This window comes from Rattus norvegicus, chromosome 12, assembly GCF_036323735.1.
Source record: "Rattus norvegicus strain BN/NHsdMcwi chromosome 12, GRCr8, whole genome shotgun sequence".
NCBI classification, from domain to species: Eukaryota; Metazoa; Chordata; class Mammalia; order Rodentia; family Muridae; genus Rattus; species Rattus norvegicus.
The window spans coordinates 7,977,884-7,993,568 of NC_086030.1; the positions used below are offsets into that span (position 1 = coordinate 7,977,884).

A 15,685-nucleotide genomic window follows, 5' to 3' on the forward strand; every position below is an offset into this window, starting at 1 on the left:
CTGTTGCTGCATGGGTTCTGAGTTTTTCTTAACTTATTCAAAGAGCCATGGTGTTTCACTTTGGTCATAATTTGCATTTCCCTAATGGCTCACAGTATTGATCGCCCTTTCATGTGTTTATCTGCAATTTGTCAGATCTTTGGTGCAGTATCTCCTTCCAATCCAGGCCCAAACTCACTAGGTGCCCCCCCTTTCTTTTTTAAGTATAGAGAGTGTTTTTCTTCTGCACAGTGAGATCTGTGAGACTCTATTTCGGGATTCTCTGTTCCAGCTCATGAATTCACTTGTCTGTTGCTGGGCCAGGACCACACTATTTTTTATTGCTGTAGCCATTTTAGTATCATAAGAGCACATTTCATTTGTATAAGACAAGTCTTCCCTTCTTTTTCAAAATGGCACTCAGTCATTTTCAAATATTTATTTTTTGTTAGCTCAACACTAACACAGTTTGTGTTAAGATCTCCCAAAATTCCAGTGGGACATTGACCTGAAGTGCTACTAAATTAATTAGAATAATTAATGGTTAACCTTCATGGTCCTAGAACACTTATAGTGTAAGAACAGACAGAGCATACCTCTTACTAAGTCTGCATTTGTGCTGGATGGCTTGCATCCTCTAGGTGTTCATACATTTACAGGAATCCTTAGTAAATTAGAAGATAGAAAAGTGTACATTGGCAGGACTTGGTGAAGCCAGGAGCTAGAAGGGCTAGAGACTGCCTGTTTCAGCTATTGGTTCTTACAGCATTATTTTTGAGGATCAGAACAGCAAAAGGCCCCAGTACCATTAAGGCGCCACCTCTGGATGCAGCCCATAACTCTTGGAAATGAATGGAATCCCTTTTAGCTAATTTTTCACTGAGGAAGAGCTGTCCACTGGTTGAAGGGGCTATGTTCTTACTGTGAATCAGAAGCCATCCAACATTTGTGACATGACAAACCACATCTGAGATTTCAGGAAATATAAATACAGCCCCGTGCGTACCCCTTTGGAAGGAGATGCTTAGCCTCATTTGCAAAAGAACTTGGGGATATATTTGAACTTCTCTCCATGGTACTCTAAGTGGCAGGGCCCTTCCCAGGTTCCACTGCCCAAAGGTCCCTTGCACAGTCTGCAGCCCACTTTCAAGACACTGCTTTAAAGGCAGAAAGTGGCTCTAACCTTCCAAACTCTCTCCCAGAGTCCAAAGACCTCATTACCTCGGCTTCTTTGAAAAAGGTGGATCCAGCAACTTTTTGCCTCCCAGGGAAGCTTCTGGGAACAATTCAAGTAAGAATTACAGCAGAATTTGTGTAACCACTTCAGCCACAGTGGAAGTTGGGCTTTCTTTTGAAGAAATCCGAGGTCACACAGCTTAAGCAGGAAGGTGTGTGTGTTCCTTGTATTTTATTTACATGAATGGTCAGCTCCATAAAATGATCAGGGCTCGGGCTCCTTCTCCCTCATACCTCTGCCATCCTTCAGATGACTCACTTGCTCACATGGTTTCCAATGTGAGACCATGTGACATTATAGCCACTGGGGATGAACCTTCTAAAGGTCAGGAGTCTACGCCAGGCAGAACTACGTCCCACAGGCTCCACGTTCCTTAGGAACTTTTAGAGATGCTGTCAGGATGAATCATTCTCATAGGAAGCTTTGCCCAGGAAAGGACAGGATGAGCTGCAGGTCCCAAAACAGAGAGTGCCAGGCTCTCCTAACTGTGGGACCTAGGCTGTCTTCAGTGTACAGATGCATAAGAAAGTTTGCAGACCAGCAGCAGGCTTTCCAGAAAACAAGCAAGCAAACAAAATGAGAGACACAGTCTTTTATACTAACTCTAAAAGGGACTCCCCCCACCCCAATCTGAGGCAGGATATGGTGAAGACATATCCAGTTTCCTTGGGCCAACTTGTTTTTCCTCATATTAAAAAAGAAACAGGGAGAAACCTTCAGAGGGGCAGACACACCTGGGAAGCCAGAAGAGCTACACTCTACCCACATTTCTGACTCCAGAGGAAAACACCTAATGCCATCTGGCACCCTGCTGCATGTAGCCCCAGGAAAAGGCAGCACAGGCCCTCCTGGTTGCCGCCCTCATGGAGAGCTCAAAAGCAGCCCCCCACGAGCAACTTGATCCGTGGGACCATAGGTAAGACCAACTTTTCTGCTCCAAGCGACCTGCCTGGTGGACTCAGGACACACAGAGGCAAAATTGCTCTGGGACCGGACACTTCCCGTATCTAGCTGGAGCCCAACCTTGATGATCTCAGCCCATAGCTCACTGCTCCCTTGGGAGAGAGAGCTCACCACCTGGACAGGTGGACACTCCTGAGACTGCAGAGCAGGAGAGACAACCAATACTGCCCACCCATACCCACATCCCTGGCCCAAGAGGAAACTGTATAGGGCCTCTGGGAACGAGAAGACAGGGGCACTTGAGACACCGCCCAGACCTGAAGGGACCCTATCAATAGTTCTCTGCACCCAAATCCCGTGAGAGGGAGAGCTAAACCTTCAGAGGGGCAGACACGCCAGGGAAGCCAGAAGAGCTATACTCCACATTTCTGACTCCAGGGAAAACACCAAATGCTATCTGGGACCCTGGAGCTCAGGGGTCCCTGGAAAATGCACCTCAGGCTCTCCTGGTTGCCGCCTTCATGGAGAGTAGCAGCTCTCAACAGCAGCCCCCTACGAGGAACTTGAGCCACAGGACCACAGGTAAGACCAACTTTTCTGCTCAAAGCAACCTGACTGGTGGACTCAGGACATAGGACCACAGGAACAGCAGAAGACCAGAAGACAGGAAAGACTACATGCCTGAAAGAAGAACACTCTGTTTCCATAACTGGCTGAAAGAAAAGAGGAAAACTGGTCTACAGCACTCCTGACACACAGGTCTATAGGACAGTCTAGCCACAGTGAGGAATAGCAGAACAAGATAACACCAGAGACAATCTGACGGCAAAGGCAAGGGCAGAAACCCAAGTAATGGAAACCAAGACTACATGGCATCATCGGAACCCAATTCTCCCACCAAAGCAAACACTCAATATCAAAACAAACCAGAAAAGCAAAATCTAGATTTAAAATCACATTTGATCATGATGCTGGAGGACTTCAAGAAAGACATGAAGAACTCCCTTAGAGAAACACAGGAAAACATAAATAAACAAGTAGAAGCCTATAGAAAGGAATCACAAAAATCCCTGAAAGAATTCCAGGAAAACACAATGAAACAGTTGAAGGAATTAAAAATGGAAATTGAAGCAATGAAGAAAGCACAAAGGGAAAGAACCGGGGACATAGAAAACCAAAGGAAGAGACAAGTAGCCGCAGATACAAACTTCACCAACAGAATATAAGAGATAGAAGAGAGAATCTCAGGAGCAGAAGATTCCATAGAAAACATCGACACAATGGTCAAAGATAATGTAAAACGGAAAAAGCTACTGGACCAAAACATACAGGAATCCCAGGACGCAATGAGAAGATCAAACTTAAGGATAACAGGTATAGAAGAGAGTGAAGAATCCCAGTTCAAAGGACCAGTTAATATTTTCAAAAAATCATAGAAGAAAACTTCCCTAACCTAAAGAAAGAGATGCCCATAAACATACAAGAAGCCTACAGAACTGCAAATAGATAGGACCAGAAAAGAAACTCCTTCGGTCACATAATAGTCAAAACACCAAATGCACAAAACAAAGAAAGCATATTAAAAGCAATAAGGGAAAAAGGTCAAGTAACATATAAAGGCAGACCTATCAGAATCACACCAGATTTCTCACCAGAGTCTATGAAAGCCAGAAGATCTTGGACAGATGTCATACAGACACTAAGAAAACACAAATGCCAGCCCAGGTTACTGTATCCAGCAAAATTCCTAATTAACATAGATGGATAAACCAAGATATACCATGACAAACCAAATTTACACAATATCTTTCTACAAATCCAGCGCTACAAAGGATAGTAAATGGTAAAGCCCAACATAAGGAGGTAAACTACACCCTAGAAAAAGCAAGAAACTAATCATCTTGGCAACAAAGCAAAGTGAAGAAAAGCACACAAACATAACCTCACATCCAAATATGAATATAACAGGAAGCAATAATCACTATTCCTTAATATCTCTCAACATCAGTGGTCTCAACTGTCCAATAAAAAGACATAGATTAACAAACTGGATACACAATGAGGACCCTGCATTCTGCTGCCTACAGGAAACACACCTCAGAGACAAAGAAAACAACTTTCCAAGCAAATGGTCTGAAGAAGCAAGCTGGAGTTAGCCATTCTAAAATCGAATAAAAGTCATCAAAAAGATAAGGATGGACACTTCATATTAATCAAAGGAAAAATTCACCAAGATGAACTCTCAATCCTAAATATCTATGCTCCAAATACAAGGGCACCTACATACATAAAAGAAACTTTACTAAAGTTCAAAGCACACATTGCACTTCACACAATAATAGTAGGAGATTTCAACACCACACACTCGTCAATGGACAGATCATGGAAACAGAAATTAAACAGAGACATAGACAGACTAAGAGAAGTCATGAACCAAATGGACTTAACAGATATTTATAGAACATTCTATCCTAAAACAAAAGGATATACCTTCTTCTCACCACGTCATGGTACTTTCTCCAAAATTGACCATATAATTGGCCATAAAACAGGCCTCAAGAGATACAGAAAGAAAGAAATAATTCCATGCGTCCTATCAGACCACCATGGGCTAAAACTGGGCTTCAATAACAATAAGGGAAGAATGCCCACAAATTCATGGAAATTGAACAATGCTCTACTCAATGATAATCTTCACAAGGAAGAAATAAAGAAATTAAAGACTTCTTGGAATTTAATGAAAGTGCAGGTGCAACATACCCAAACTTATGTGACACAATGAAAGCTGTGCCAAGGGGAAAACTCATAGCTGTGATTGCTTGCAGAAAGAAACAGGACAGAGCATATATCAACAACTTGACAGCACACCTAAAAGCTCTAGAACAAAAAGAAGCAAATACATCCAGGAAGAGTAGAAGGCAGGAAATAATCAAACTCAGAGCTGAAATCAACCAAGTAGAAACAAAAAGGACTATACAAAGAAACAACAGAACCAAAAGTTGGTTGTTTGAGAAAATCAACAAGATAGATAAACACTTAGCCAGACTAATGAGAGGACACCGAGAGTATATCCAAATTAACAAAATCAGAAATGAAAAGTGAGACATAACTACAGAATCAGAGGAAATTCAAAAAATCATCAGGTCCCACTACAAAAGAATATATTCAACAAAACTTGAAAATCTGCAGGAAATGGACGATTTCCCAGACAGATACCAGGTACCGAGGTTAAATCAAGAACAGATAAACCATTTAAGCAACCCCATAACTCCTAAAGAAATAGAAGCAGTCATTAAAGTTCTCCCAACCAAAAAGAGCCAAGGTCCAAATGGGTGTAGTGCAGAATTCTATCAGACATTCAAAGAAGAGCTCATACCAATACTATCCAAACTATTCCACAAAATTAAAACAGATGGAGTGCTACTGAACTCCTTCTATGAAGCCACAATTACTCTTACTATATATTAAACCATCTCTGCACACCTGGGATGAAGCATACTTGATCATGGCTGATGATTGTTTGATGTGTTCTTGGATTCTGTTTGCAAGAATTTTGTTGAATATTTTTCATCGATAATCATAAGAGCAATTGGTCTGAAGTTCTATTTTTTTGTTGGGTCTTTGTGTGGTTTATGTATAAGAGTAATTGTGGCTTCATAGAAGGAATTCAGTTACGCTCTGTATGAGGTGTTGTATGAAGGTCTGATGGAATTCAGCACTGAACCCAACAGCACCTGGATTCTTTCTGGTTGGCAGACTTTTAATGACTGCTTCTATTTCTTTAGGAGTGATGGGGTTTTTCAAATATTTTATCTGTTCCTGATTTAACTTCAGCACCTGGTATCTGTCTAGGAAATTTTCCATTTCCTCCAGATTTTCAAGTTTTTTTGAATATAGGCTTTTGTAGTAGGATCTGAGAATTTTTTGAATTTCCTCTGATTCTGTTGTTATGTCTCCCTTTTCATTTCTGATTTTGTTAATTTGGACAGACTCTCGGTGTCCTCTCATTAGTCTGGCTAAAGGTTTATCTATCTTGTTGATTTTCTCAAAGAACCAGCTTTTGCTTCTGTTGATACTTTGTATAGTCCTTTTGTTTCTACTTGGTTGATTTCAGCTCTGAGTTTGATTGTTTCCTGCCTTCTACTCCTCCTGAGTGTCTTTGCTTCTTTTGTTTTTTTCTAGAGATTTTAGGTGTGCAGTCAATCTCTGATATATGCCTCTCTCCTTCAACTGCATTTTTAATACCAAGTCACAAGGTCCACATTCTGAGAATAAGAAGCATACTCAGACCCGTCTTGGCAATACCCTACTGCTAAAGCAGTCTGAAACAGGAGTAACACTTTATAGGGGTGACTGATCAAGGTTACCATGGGAAAATTTGCTTGTTTCTCCACAATGGAGATAAGGAGAATTATGACTCGCGTTCAGAAAATCCATTAGCGAGTTTCTTGGCACTGCCATGTCAATTAAATCAATGGGAAACTGCAAAAGCCTAATCCATACAAGATGACAAAGGCCATGATTGTGTGAGTCATTGCTCCAGGAAAGCACCAAGACTTGCTGGGGTGCTTGGCAGGGGTGGAGCAAAGACAGCATGAGTAGTAGAGAAACATAAGTATAAATAGAAGCTAAGGCCACATGACCAGTTGTGGAAATGAGAATTATAATTGACATGAGTATTTTTCTTTTTTTGTTTTTTGTTAAGAATGTGTTTATACAGATATCTGTCTTTTCTTCTTTAATTTCTTTATTGTGTAATGAAACATCAATTAAGAGAAGATAAGTGGTTATAATAATTACATTTGAGACACTAAACATTGTCTCTCAAAGGGCATTGCCTCTTATGTTAAATTTGTAGTGCATTTGTGGTTGTATGAGGGACAGCTATATCATGTTTAGGTGTTGTTGTGACATGGTTATGGTTCTTCTTTAGAAAGTAAGCAGCCATGAGCTATGATTGTGTGTCAAGTAGACAAGTGGTGGGCTTGTCTTGGATATTCTTGGTTGTCAATCTGACTACATCTATAGTCAACTAATACCCAAAATGGAGGGTACAACTGTGAGGGAGTTTAGCATAATTCGAAGTAGGAAGACCTACTTCTAATATAGATCTTTGATGTAGGAAAAGAAGCCTTTAATACCAGTCTTTTGATTTGGGAAAAGACCGGTCTTTAATCCAGATCTTTGATCCAGATATAATCTGGTCTATGTCTTATGCTAAAATTCTACATAGAACATGGAATAGGGAAGCATATGCTTTTTGCTTGTTCGCCCTCTTCTCTTTTGCAAGTCAATTTTTTTTCCAGTGGAATTATAGCCTATTTCTACTGGGTTCCATCATATACTAAAGACCAGCTGAGATGTCCATCATTGTTGATTGAATTCTTGGACTTTCTCTTCATAGTCAGCCATTGTTGGATTAGCTGGACCACATCCTACAAGACACTCTAGAGAGCCCAGACTAATATAGTCACTGATGCCTTTCTCTCTAGCAGCCTTAATCTGATACTGTGAAATCTGGCCAGCAGAGATGTTTACAGCTCAGTTGAAATTGTATCTGATGTAGTATGGGATATCTGATGCACTAGGTTACTACAATCCATTTCTGGCCTGTAACCAAAAGGAGTGGCAGGAACCTTTATTTTCATTTTTGGTTGGGGACTCTTGGGGGTCTCCTTGATCAAGAGGTCATATGAAGGTGTAACATACCTGTTCCTAGAATTTTTGTTTAGTAATTCTTGGCTTCTATACACATTCAAAGTATCTAGCCATATAGTGTTTCTATCCTCATATCTTTAAAAGCATATTATTTCAAGTTTAATTACATATAGTAGGTTTTAAATGGTTTTGTTATACTTTCTTAATCATGATTAGCTATCTCTCTTGTTCTCCCTCTTTTTAAAAGAATTGTTTTATTTATTTACATTCCAAATGTTGTCCCATTTTCCAGTCCCCAATCCAAGAGTTCTTCATCCCATCTCACCATCCCTTTACCTCTGAAAGGGTTCTCAGCCCCAATCCATTTCTCCCGGGGCATAAAGTCTGTACAGGATTAGGCCCATCCTCTTTCACTGAGGCCAGACAAATCCTCTCTTACATGTGTGCCTTCAGCCATGGGCCAGACAATGTATGCTCTTTGGTTGATGGCTTAGTCTCTGGGAGGTCAGAGGGGTCAGGGTTAGATGACACTGTTGGTCTTCCTATGGAGTTGCCATCCTCTTGAACTCCTTTGGTCTTTCCCTTAATGTTTCCAAAGAGGTCGCCGACGTCAGTTAAATGGTTGGTTGTAAGTATCTGCATCTATCTCAGTCAGTTACTGGAAGAGTCTCTCAGATGATAGACACTCTAGGCTGCTGAGTGCAAGCACAACATAGCATCAGTATTAATGTCAGGGTTTGGTGCCTGCCCATGGGTAACTCCCACATTGGCAGTCATTGGATTGACTTTCCTTCAAACTGTGCTCCATTTTTGTCCTAGTATTTGTTCAGACTGTCTCTCTAGTGGATGTGGTCTCTTCAGGTTCCATTTCTCCACTGTTGGACATTTTGGTTAATGTCATCCCCATTGAGGCATGGGAATTTCTCACATCCCAGGTCTTTGGGATTTCCTAGAGGTTCCTTCAATATTCCCACCCCCATCATTTCATCTGTATATTTCCCTTCATTCCCTTGAGTTGGGAGAGGGAAGAGGGAAGGAGAGGGGGTAGGATCAGGAATTGGGAGAACAGGAGAGAAACCCAGAAGGCCAGGAACATGAATGGAAATTTTCGGTTCTCTTTACTTACTTCCTTCTTTCTGCTTTCCTACTTCCAGAATTCCCTCTTCTATTTCCCCCTTTCCCCCTCTGTTCTCCTATCCTCTATTTCTTTTTTCTCCATCTTTATTAACTTGGGTATTTCTCACTTACATTTCAATTGTTATTCCCTTTCCCGATTTCCGGGCCAACATCCCCCTAACCCCTCCCTCTCCCCTTCTCTATGGGTGTACCCCTCCCCATCCTCCTCCCATTACCGCCCTCCCCACAACAATCTCATTCACTGGGGTTTCAGTCTTGCAGTACCAAGGGCTTCCCCTTCCACTGGTTATCTTACTAGGCTATTCATTTCTACCTATGAGGTTGGGTCCCAGAGTCAGTCCATGTATAGTCTTTGGGTAGTGGCTTAGTCCCTGGAAGATCTGGTTAGTTGGCATTATTGTTCAGGTGGGTTGTCAAGCCCCTTCAAGCTCTTTCAGACCTTTCTCTGATTCTTTCAACGGGGGTCCCATTCTCAGTTCAGTGGTTTAATGATGGCATTTGCCAATGTATTTGCTGTATTGTGGCCGTATCTCTCAGGAGAGATCTACATCCAGTTCCTGTCAGCCTGCACTTCTTTGCTTCATCCATCTTATTTGGTTTGGTGGCTGTATATGTATGGACCACATGTGGGGCAGGCTCTGAATGGGTGTTTCTTCTGCCTCTGTTCTACTTTGCATCCCTATTCCCTCCCAAGGGTATTCTTGTTCCCCTTTTAAAGAAGAAGTGAAGCCTTCACAATTTAGTCATCCTTCTTGAGTTTCAGGTGTTCTGTGCATCTAGGGTAATTTGAGCATTTGAGCTAATATCCACTTATCAATGAGTGCATACCATGTGTGTTTTTCTGTGATTGGGTTACCTCACTCAGGCTGACATTTTCTAGTTCCATCCATTTGCCTATGGATTTCATAAAGTCATTGTTTTGATAGCCGAGTAATATTCCATTGTGTAGAGGTACCACATTTTCTGTATCCATTCCTCTGTTGAAGGGCATCTGGGTTCATTCCAGCTTCTGGCTATTATAAATGAGACTACTATGAACATAGTGGAGTATGTGTCTTAGTTATATGTTGGGGCATCTTTTGGGTATATGCCCAAGAGAGGAATAGCTGGGTCCTCATGTAGTTCAATGTCCAATTTTCTGAAGAACATCCAGATTGATTTCCAGAATGGTTGTACCAGTCTGCAATCCCAACAACAATGGAGGAGTGTTCCTCTTTCTCCACATCCTCGCAAGCATGTGCTGTCACCTGAGTTTTTGATCTTAATCATTCTCACTGGTGTGATGTGAAATCTCAGTGTTGTTTTGCTTTTCATTTCCCTTATGACTAAAGATGTTGAATATTTCTTTAGGCCATCCAGCATTCCTCAGCTGTGAATTTTTTGTTTAACTCTGAAACCCATTTTTAATAGGGTTATTTGTCTCCCTGCAGTCTAACTTCTTGAGTTCTTTGTATATTTTGGATATAACCGTCTATCTCTTGTAGGATTGGAAAAGATCTTTTCCCAATCTGTTGGTTGCCATTTTGTCCTAAAAATGTGTCCTTTGCCTTACTGAAGCTTTGCAGTTTTATGAGATCCCATTTGTCGATTCTTGATCTTAGAGCATAAGCCATTGGTGATTTGTTCAGGAACTTTTCGCCAGTGCCCATGTGTTCAAGATTCTTCCCTACTTTTTCTTCTATTAGTTTGAGTATATCTGGTTTGATGTGGCAGTCCTTGATCCACTTGGACTTAAGCTTTTTACAGGGTGATAAGCATGGCTTGGTCTGCATTCTTCTACATGCGGACCTCCAGTTAAACCAGCACCATTTGCTGGAAATGGTATTTCTTTTCCATTGGATGGTTTTGGCTCCTTTGTCAAAAATCAAGTGACCATAGGTGTGTGGGTTCATTTCTGCATCTTCAATTCTATTCTAATGGTCTATCTGTCTGTTTCTGTACCAATACCATGCAATTTTTATCAGTATAGCTCTGTAGTACTGCTTGAGTTCAAGGATAACGATTTCTCCAGAAGTCATTTTATTGTTGAGGATAGTTTTAGTTATCACAGGTTTTTTCTTATTCCAGAAGAATTTGCAAATTCTTCTAAATCTTTGAAGAATTGGGTTGGCATTTTGATGGGGATTGCATTGAATCTGTAGATCGCTCTTTATAAAATGGCCATTTTTACTATACTAATCCTTCCAATCCTAGAGCATGTGAGATCTTTCCATCTTCTGGGATCTTCTTAAATTTCTTTCTTCAGAGGCTTGAAGTTGTTATCATACAGATCTTTCACTTGCTTGGTTAAAGTAACACCGAGGTATTTTATATTATTTAGGACTAATATGAAGGGTGTTATTTCTCTAATTTCTTTCTCAGCTTGTTTTCCTTTTTGTGTAGAGGAAGACTACTGATTTATTTGAGTTAATTTTCTACCCACCCACTTTGCTGAATGTGTTTATCAGGTTTAGTAGTTCTCTGGTGGAACTTTTGGGATCACTTAAATATACTATCATATCATGTGCAAGAAGTGATATTTTGACTTCTTCCTTTCCAATCTGTATCCTTTTGATATCCTATTGTTGTCTAATTTCTCTGGCTTGGACTTCGAGAACTGTATTGAATAAGTAGGGAAAGAGTGGGCAGCCTTGTCTAGTCCCAGATTTTAGTAAGACCCAGTAAGACACAGCTATACCTCTCTTAGGCATATACCCAAAAGAGGCTCCAACATATAACAAAGACACATGCTCCACTATGTTCATAGCAGCCTTATTTATAATAGCCAGGAGCTGGAATGAACCCAGATGCCCTTCAACAGAGGAATGGATCCAGAAAATGTGATACATCTACACAATGGAATACTACTCAGCTATCAAAAACAACAACTTTATGAAATTCATAGGCAAATCGGTGGAACTGAAAAATGTCATCCTGAGTGAGGTAACTAAATCACAGAAAAGCAGACATGGCATGCTCTCATTGATAAGTGGATATTAGCCCAAATGCTTGATTTACCCTAGATGCACAGAACACCTGAAACTCAAGAAGGATGACCAAAATACAGAAGCTTCACTCCTTCTTTAAATAGGGAACAAGAACACTCTTAGGAGGGGATAGGGTGGCAAAGTTTAGAACAGAGGCTGAAGGAATGCCCATTCAGAGCCTGCCCCACATGTGGCCCATACATATACAGCCACCAACTAGAAAAGATGGATGAAGCAAAAAAGTGCAGGCTGACAGGAACCAGATGTAGATCTCTCCTAAGAGACACAGCCAGAATATGGCAAGTACATAGGCGAATGCCAGCAGCAAAGCACTGAACTGAAAATGGGACCTCCGTTGATGGAATCAGAGAAAGGACTGAAAGAACTGAATGGGCTTGATACCCTATATGAACAACAATGCCAAGCAACCAGAGCTTCCAGGGACTAAGCCACTACCCAAAGACTATACATGGACTGACCCTAGGCTCCAACTGCATAGGTAGCAATGAACAGCCTAGTAAGGCCACCAGTGGAAGGGGAAACCCTTGGTCCTCCCAAGTCTGGACTCCCAGTGAAAGGGATTCTTGAGGGGAGGGTTGTAATGGTGGTAGAATTGGGAGGGGAAAATCCATATAGAAGGGGAAGTGGAGGGGTCAGGGGGATGTTGGCCTGGAAACCAGGAAAGGGAATAACTTTTGTAATGTAAATAAGAAATACCCAATTTAATAAAGATGGAAAAAGTGAAAAAAAATAAAATTGAGTACATCAGAAACAAACAAACAAAAAAAGAACATTCCTAACAACCTGTAAAGGTGCAGCCTGGAATCTTAACATCAGCTTCCATGGTTTCTCCCCAGCTTAGCTACCTCCTCCTATCTCCTCCTCTTCCCTTAAACTTTTTCTCCTGCCCATCCTTCCCTCTCATCCAATGACAGGCCTCATTCTATCCTGTACCAGCCCTTACCTGTATTTACAAATTAAATGGGGAGAAGGTTCTGGTGAATTCACCTGAGTCCTGAGTAGATGACTAGGCAGCTGTCCTTGGGGCAGTGGAATTAGCATAAAAGTACAGGTAATTCCAGAGCAAACCACCACATGTCTGCAATAATATCTCTCTCTTGAACATTCCCAACACCTGGTCAGAAGATATCCCACAACTGTGGCATATCCAGTATCTTAGGATCTTCACACAATCTTAACTTCACCTTCACAGCTTCACTCAATGGCCTCTTTGGGTCTCAACTCATGGATACCCCTAAAACAATCCTGATAATTTACTGAGTTATAGAAGAAGATTCCACAACTCCTTTCATGGATTCTTGACTCTAGATACAGAACAATGTGGATTAAATTGCTAACACTCTACTATTTGCTGGGGCTGGAACATGGCCCCCTCATACAACTACATCTTTGTTGGCTTTCTGTTGTTAATGGTTTCTTTCACTGCTTAATCTTTTCTTTAATTTCTTTCAAAAAATTGGAAGTTTAGCTTGGTGAGATCTTTCCCTAAGGTTACCACTCCCTTTATTTATTTAGCATCTGACTTTTCTTTAAATGTATTATCTCCTTGAACACTGGTCTTTGCTCCATTACATTTTCAGGTGCTCATAATCTCCTCAAACCATACATTTTGGTTTGCTCAAATTACACCTTTTAATTATAGATCTTCATGAGGGTAACCACTAACAACCATGCAGCACTCAATACAAAACTGTCTTGAAATCTCCTCTACCAGTGCTAGTAATCTAAATTTCATCAATTTAGCCTTGGACAGATAATTGTTTCTTTCTTTCTTTTTTTTTTTGGGGGGGGGGGTGAACTAAGCCAGAAAGCAGCCACAATCTTCTCCAAAATATCATGAGAAAAATCTCTAGGGTAGTTAGTAATAATCTTCTCCTGTGAAGCCTCTTGAGCCATTATAATCTCCAGTGCTCTCTGCACCACTGTCTTCCATGCTCTAACGAAGATAGCATATTAAGCCCCACTTAAATCATCCAACTACTATTCTGGCCCAAAATCCAAAAGTCTTCCACATTCCTAGAACAAACTTGGTCAGTCCAGTCACAGCAACACCTCAGTCCTATTATCAACTGCTTGGTCATTGTACTACCGCTGTGACAATCTACACTGAGTTTGACAACTCCTATAAAAGAAAGCACTTGTTAGAGCTTGTTTAACATTATCATCATAGTAGGCTGCCAGGTGGTACAGGCAGTCATGGTTTTAAAGAAATAGCTCAGAGTACAGAATCTGGATCTGCAAGCAAAAAGAAGAGAGCCACTTGGCCAGACCTTGGCTTTTAAAAGTCTCAAAGACTATACCCTTCACCCCCAACTCCCCATGATACACTTCCTCTGACATGACCATGCCTTCTAATCCTTCTCAAGTCTGTCATTCACTAATGATCAAGTATCCAAATATATGAGCCAAGGGTGCTATTCTTATTCAAACCACCACAGCACACATGGCACACACATGGAAATGAGAAGACAACTGTGGGAGATCAGTTCTCTCCATTCACCTTTTTGCAAGTCCAGGAATGAAACTCAAGTTGTCAGGCCTGCAGAGCAAGTGCTTTCCCCAACTAAACAATGTTGCCAGAGCCCCCAACTGGATAATTTTAGTTAAAACTATCATTCCCTCACCACTGGCACCGTTCAGCTTCTACCTGAGTATGTTGATGTACACAGAATTGGACTTCAGGGCAGCTTCTATGAAGGTTCAGAGTATTCTGTGGGCCCTTGCATTCTTAGTATATGGGATGGACTTTACAGATGGGAAAACAAAGTTTTCTACTTTCTCAAACACAGTGTGGTGCTGATGGTAGTAGTAGAGTGGGGTGAGGAGTAGGATGTGCACACATACAAGTGTGTATAGCTCTCCACCTTCTTTTTTGAGACAATATCTTTCACTGAAACTGCAGGCTTTTAATCTGCTACAATAGCTAGCTAGAAAGACCTTCCTTTCTTTGTCAAACTAGTTCTGAGATTATAAGTGTTTAGAGTTGCACTTGTACTTTTAAATGAATGCTGGGAATTGAACTCAAGTCCCTCATACTTACATGCATATATTTAACTACGACATTTTTCCAGTCCCCTTGGTGGATTTTGTCTATGATCTATTCCTTCTTTGTCCCCCTTTAATAAGTTAACTTGACACAGCTGGCACCCTGTCCCTTCTCAGAGTCTATTTCATACAGAACATCAGAATCCCTTCCGATGGTTATTTTTAATGTAATCTTTAGTAGTTTTAGACATGGATCCTCCCTTATTCCAGTCTCAATTTCATGTCATCTTTAATTTTTTGTTTGTTTGATCACTTTTGGTTTTATAACCCACTAAATCCAATCCGTGCTGCTAAAACACACATCTACTAGAAAATGGTGGACTTACCAGGAACATCCTAGAAGGTAATTGACTTTCCTTCCCCCAAAACCATAAACTACTCATAGCCTCAGCTAGAGTGGGAGCTCATAAGCACCTCCTGATCCATATGAAACTGTTAGCCTGCTCAATCTTATATAAGTCTTGTTCAGGCAAATGCATCAGCTGTGAGTTAATGGGTACAGTTGCCACATCATGCACAGAAGCCTTCCTGCAGTGTTCCTCTTCACCAACCGTTTTGATCTTACACTCCTTCTACCTCCTCTTCAATGATGGCCACAAAGTTTTGTGAGGAAGGATGAGATATACATATCCCATCCAAAAGTTTGGTTTACTGGGGTTGTTTCAGGGAATTTCCCCTTCTCTTTGACTTTTTATTCTGGAGTGGAGGGGAAGTGACATTCCCACTTTCTTAGCATTTT

The 15,685-nt window shown here is 41.0% G+C and overlaps 1 pseudogene; it reads left to right on the forward strand.

Moving 5' to 3' along the window:
• Positions 1-15,685, forward strand: part of Vmn2r116l-ps9 (vomeronasal 2, receptor 116 like, pseudogene 9) — a 34,690-nt pseudogene that overhangs the window by 16,638 nt on the left and 2,367 nt on the right.